Below are 6,000 nucleotides of genomic sequence, written 5' to 3' on the forward strand. Positions count from 1 at the left end.
CTTTCAGGTGGAAAAATACTATTTAAATTCTAATCATACTTACTGGCTGGAAAGAGAGAACCGAAAATTTTAATCATGGAAATAATTTGCCAAACAAAAAGAGGCTTAATGAGCAAAAATAACAGAAAACTGAAGTTTTTACAGAAATATATTTTTATTTCTGCCTCTGAAAAGGAAACAATGATTCTGGCTTGCCTTCCTCTTCTCCAAAGATTTTGTTTATTATTTTTATTCTATTTTACAGGGTCTAGTTTTAAGTAACAAACATTCTGAAGACAAAAAAACCCCCAAAGGACAGATAAGCTGTAAGTAGCATTTAGTCTATTTTCAGCAAGAATTTAAAATAGCCTTTACATTTCATTGAATTGTGCATAAATTAATTAAATTATATTATCATCTCGAAGTTTTAACCAAATTACAAACACACTCACACACACATGTATGTATGTATATATACATAAAAGGCTATTATTACATTTTAGGATTCCAAACCTGACAATTATTTAATGCCACTGAATACTGTAGTCGACCTGCAAAGACTGACAGTCACAATGACGTTTTACTTGATTGATTTTCCTTCATATCAGTGTGGAGAAAGACAATAAAATTGAAGCGAAGCGTTCATGACAATTGCACATTGTGGTAAACTCATGATATTGTTAAACAAGTTATTTTTAAGTCTTTCTTCTGTGAGAAGCATCAAAGCAGTGACTTTGAGACTTAATTTTTGCATCTGACAAAGAGAGATTTGGTTAATTAAAACACCAACCTTCAAGATTTGAACAAGTTATTTCAGCTCATCCAACTCCTTAAAGAGCTCAACACTAATCTACAAAGTGACCAAGACACCCTGCTGCCACTTAATACGTTTCAAAATGCCTCCCCGCCCCGATAACTGGATTTCCTACAAATTCTGCTCACAACCAGGCCTGTATTTCTTCCATTCAGTGGTCCAGGGTAATCTCAAAATTAACCTGCACCTAGATCCACCAATATTGTGGTCTTTCCCTCAACTCCCCAAAACACTCAGTTGTAGGCAGACTCAGTGCCCAGCTGAGAAGCTCATTCAGGTAAAAGTTATAGCCCACACACATGGAAACAGCAGATCTGCCTGCAGCCTTGTAGGTAGCAACTTAGCGGTTACATCATTTTTTTTCCAAGGAAATGGAAAAACTAACCTGCAAGTAAAGAGGCTCAAATCCTCATCTGACCTTGCAGCAATTTATTAAAGGACAGTTATTTTATTCTATAGGGAGGGTGTGGAAAAGGACGGCCAGGTCAGGTAGACTCTGCATTCCTTCTCTTGAAGTTGTGCCACTATCAGACACAAAAGTTAGTCTCATGGAGCCACAGAGAAGGCAAACAATGCAAACTTTGTATGGGGAAAACAGAAGAAAGCTTGTGAAGGGCAAGAAAAAGGTGTAGGATTATGTGAATGATTAAAATGCCCACCCCTGGAATGGATACTGATCACTGGTTTGCTGTGGTTTGCTGGTTTTCTGTGTAACAGAAGTGCCAGTTTATATTCTGGACTGGAAAAGAAGAAACCAAACGACGTAAATCGCACTTTAGGCACAAGTGCTAAAAATTTTAAGGTTTGTTGCCATTTTATCTTTTTGACTACATTACAGAAAAGGACTGATCTGACTTAGGTAGAAAATAGTCATTGCAAAGGAGTCCACTTGAAATAACTTAAAACTACACGTCTCACAGATTTATCTGCAGAAAATGATTTGTGTAGAGTCCTGAGAGGTTTTGAATCTTGATGTACAGACAATAAACTAGCACAGGGTTAACATTTTGAGTGTCGAGAATTAGACAGAGGAGGTAACTAGAAGCGATAGGAAACAATTTCTAGAGTCATCCCTTGATTGCACCTATGTGACAATTTGTTTCAGGCTGCAACAGATTGGTTTAGCTCTGTTGAGAGTAATTTAAATTCAGGGTTCAGATTAGGAATAGAGGCAAACTCGTTATTTTCTTTCCACACACTTTACAGGTGCTGTGCTGGTAGTAACTCGGCATAAACCAAGACATACTGTTTCTCACTGAGAGAGGAAGGTATGAATTATCAGCAATATACACACCTATTTGAGAAGCAGGGACTTCCATCCAGTTCAGTTTGGACAACGCTCTCAGGCACAGGGTGTGATTCTTGGGGTGTCCTGTGCAGGGCCAAGAGTTGGACTCAAAGATTGTGATGTGTCCCTTTCAACTCAGTATATTCTGTGGTATGTTGTGACTCCTACCTAACAGCTTTGCTGGTCAACACACAAAGTCTCTGTGCTACAAACTACTAATTCCTTGTTTATGCTAATCTGCTCTTACTCACTCCAAAACCTCTTAGCAGTATCCCCAGAGAGGAAGCCCATTTTATCTGGGGCAGAACAGAACAGCAGCAGTGCTCTGCACCCGTGCTGGGGGCTGGCTCTCAGGACAGGCCTGGTGCCACCGTGTCACGCCTGGCGCGCAGCCCAGCAGAGCTGCATGTGCTGCCTGTCAGGGCATTAGCGAGGCTCGGAGCTTTACCTCACCCTCCTCAGACAGCTCCTAAGCCTCCTAAGCAGGGCTTAGACAGGAGTTTAGTCAGAGATCAGGGGTATTTAGCGCCTCAAAACCGCCACACACCTGCTACTTCGCACCGAAGACATTTTTGTTTCCGGGTGTTAAACATCTGCGGGCACCCAGAACTCGGCGTGGGCAGGAATGGACAAGCACATCCCCACAAAAGACTTATTCTGACCGATAGGGGCCGCCGCACGAAGCACAGCTGGGAAACCGGGCGGCCTCAGGCGCGGCCGCAGGCCCGGCTCCGGCCCGGCTCCTGGGCCCTCTGCCTCAGCGGGGCCCTGCCACCCCGCCTCGCGCCACCCTGCCCTGCCCCGCCCCACGCGGGGTCACGCGCTCTGGCCTCGCCAATAGGCAGCGGCGGTTGGAGCCGCGCGCGGTCTCGCGGGAGCGCAGGGCGGTATTTAATGCCCGGTGAGGCGCTCGTTTTTCTCTCTGTCCGCCGGCTGTGGGCGCGGTAAGACGTTTGCGGCTGCTCTCAGGGGGAACTGCCCGCGTGGAGCTGTGGGCCTGGGGTCGGGGGGTGGAACCTACGCCGCTTTCCCTTCACAATTTGCCCTCTCGGAGCTTGGCGGTGCTCCAGGGAGTCAACACAGGGGGATAGAGCAACTCTCCCTCACTAAAACCCAGTGCGGAGCCCTTCCCTCCGCCCTGCATCCTGTCGTGAGGTACAAATGGCCTGTCCCGCTGTTCCCCCCCGCACGGTTTCCTCGCTGCCCGGCTGATGCCTCTGTCTCTCCACAGTGTGTTCCGGTATCGGCGAGCCCTCCTCATGCTCCCGATGGGCAGGAGGCCGAGCGCGGCAGGCCTGGGCCGGGGGAAGCGCTGGCGATCTGCGCTCATGCCGTTGGACGCCTGTGGGTGAGGGGCGCACCGGGCCCGTCACTCCTCACAGCCTGGGGCTGGTAAGAAAAGGCTTCGGGCTTCAGAAGTGGGGCGCTTTAAATCCTGAGACTTTTAAAAGACAAAAAGATATATGGCGGTGCTGCCCCGTGTCTCTGAGCCAAAATAAATTGTAACCTGTAATGCTTAGGGTGTAGGCACATAGTATTTGGGCTCAGGCGGGCTTAATAATTGTTCAAACAAAGAAAAAACCCTCATGTCTTGGGCTTCCAAGTCCTGCAGTCTTCTACTCCACCTGTAACAGTGTCTTTTGGTGTCTCTTGGTTGAATGCTGTATAATTTGTAACAAGGTGTGTGTGTGTATATATATATATATGTATACACGCTGTAAAATACATCTGCAAGTAGACACAAGATAGCAAGGAATTGTCTGGTAAAGATCCAGAAGATCAGTGAAATTACACGTTTATAGCTTACTTCGGTAGTCAAAGGTAGCTTACCTCAGTACTAAAAGGAATTTAGGCTTAATGAACTGTCCATTGTTTATGATTAAAAGTGTACTTTAAAGGTGTCAAAAATATGTTTTACGTAGTTTAACTAGGCTAATGAACATGCCTTTTCAACATATTAAACCTTTTACTCTAGGTTTTCATTTGATAATGCACTTGTAAATGACTTCTGCAACTCCATGGAAAATTACTTGCAAAATGTTTAGCAACATAGTAGCAACTGTAGAATATGGCTTTGAGGTCTGTAGTTTACCATTATTAATTACAATTTTTCAATTTTTTGTATGTTTAGATGCTTGAAATGGTTTAGACATGGGTAATCACACCTAAATGTGAAGCAGTGCTTGGGACTTCTTAGGAATAAATAATGCCTTCTACTGGAAGGTAAGTGTGCTCTCATCTAATGACAATTGCTGATAGTTTTTAATAATTTACAAATTTCAAGCAAATTGTACTATCTCTTGAGCAAATACTAAGTTCAGATCGTCTTAGTTGATTAAAAAAATGAATACTAAGATCTACTCCCCTTTTATGCTTTGCCCTCTTAAGTCTGGCAGTGTCTTAAGTGGCCAACACAGAGGGGTATAAAAGTTCTCTTGCAAACCCAGAGGGGAGGTTGAAACTCTTCTCTGGATCATGCTTAGGAGGAACACAGGATTATCAGATAATAGTGGATGCATTGTCTTCTATTCCTGAAGAAGTTTAGTTTGTTCCTTGCTTGACAACAAAGCAAAATAGCTTTGAATGGTGAAAAACTTGTGTAGTACCTCTTAGAACTTTATACAGATTTAGCCAAAAATAAATAGCAAAAAAAAATCAGAGGAAACCAATGATACTTACTGGGTCTGTATATTCTAATATGGCTGGTACTCTGAAATGGAATCCATACTAATGGTATGGGAAAAGAAAATCCCATCTTGTACGAAGTAATTTCTTTTGAGAAATGGCTGTGGCCTAAGGGTTGGTGTCATGTAGAAGGTTCATGTAGCTCGGCCTTAGAGCAGTTACCTGTTTTGTGTGTGCATAATGCTGACTGCAAGTTAAATAGAACTTCTTTTACAGGGATGAAAACAACATCTGCCAGGAACAGACATCAAACATCAGTTTATGATTTCCTGAGGAGGTGATTTCTGACTTGATGCGAGATGATTCCAGTTGTCACCTCTTAAGTATTGTCTTGGAAACAGAATTGAGACAAGCAATGGCTAAAATATGTCTTGGATGATCATGTTGAAACAGGCATCTCACCACTTGTTAAAACATATTTCCTTACAAAAACTGCTGTAATTTGACTGTGGATTAATTGAAATAAAATAAGAGTTTGCTACCAAAAGTTTGTATTCTGAAGGTTTCTTGTATGAAGACTTTGTTTCATGGATGTTAATGCTTTTGTGCTGTCACACAGAAACATTCCCTTGCCATGTCCAGACTTGATAAGCTTAATATTAAATTTACAAATCCATTGAAAAGACCCTCTTAGTCTTTTATTCTTGGTATCTGAGAATTCTGAAGTATTTTTTAATGCAAAAGCACGGAGATCAACCAGCTAACTCCTAATTTGCTTCATTAGACTGTATGTGTTTGCATGTTCTCTAGAAAACGATTGTCTCAAGGATCCCATTCCTTACCTATTTTAAATTAAGGAAACCGTTGCAATATTCCATGTAAAGCATACCAGTGGGAAGGTCCTTGAAGAGCAAGACCGTTATTAAACAATTAAAAGCTTGCATATGTTTTTCAGTAGCTTATATCTTAATATTAAAAGCATTTTTCTTAATGGTAGGTCTTAAAGTGAACTAAATGTGCATCCTGTTACTGCCAGTGCTTCCCTTGAATGTAGAAGCAAGGATATGAAATAGAAGTGGCTGTCAGGTGCTTGCCACTGCCTAAACAGGAGAGTGAGTTGGTGTGGATTTAGGAACAAACAGGTATAGATTTACACATATATGGTCATATTTAACCCCCATCTAGCCAGGATGTGTTTTTACCTTTGCTTAAACATAAAAGGGATGAGTAGTGATCTACTTATGGCCTAGGGTCACCTAAGTCTGCTTGTTTTAATAAGAGAGAAAACTACATT

General features: G+C 42.4%; 1 long non-coding RNA gene and 2 other non-coding genes across 3 annotated transcripts; all 3 read left to right on the forward strand.

Annotated features, from left to right (window-relative positions):
* Nucleotides 1–2,899: 2,899 nt before the first annotated feature.
* Nucleotides 2,900–5,253, forward strand: LOC148223917 (uncharacterized). The gene is made up of 4 exons (XR_015803090.1): nt 2,900–3,025; nt 3,313–3,473; nt 4,213–4,304; nt 4,983–5,253. It is a non-coding gene; the product is annotated as an uncharacterized LOC148223917 (long non-coding RNA).
* Nucleotides 3,122–3,244, forward strand: LOC148223918 (small nucleolar RNA SNORA26). Its single transcript, XR_015803596.1, has one exon. It is a non-coding gene; the product is annotated as a small nucleolar RNA SNORA26 (small nucleolar RNA).
* LOC148223919 (small nucleolar RNA SNORA26) lies at nt 4,457–4,575 on the forward strand. The gene has a single exon (XR_015803595.1). It is a non-coding gene; the product is annotated as a small nucleolar RNA SNORA26 (small nucleolar RNA).
* Nucleotides 5,254–6,000: the final 747 nt, after the last annotated feature.

Source organism: Sturnus vulgaris, chromosome 4 (assembly GCF_052056855.1).
Source record: "Sturnus vulgaris isolate bStuVul1 chromosome 4, bStuVul1.hap1, whole genome shotgun sequence".
Lineage (NCBI taxonomy): Eukaryota > Metazoa > Chordata > Aves > Passeriformes > Sturnidae > Sturnus > Sturnus vulgaris.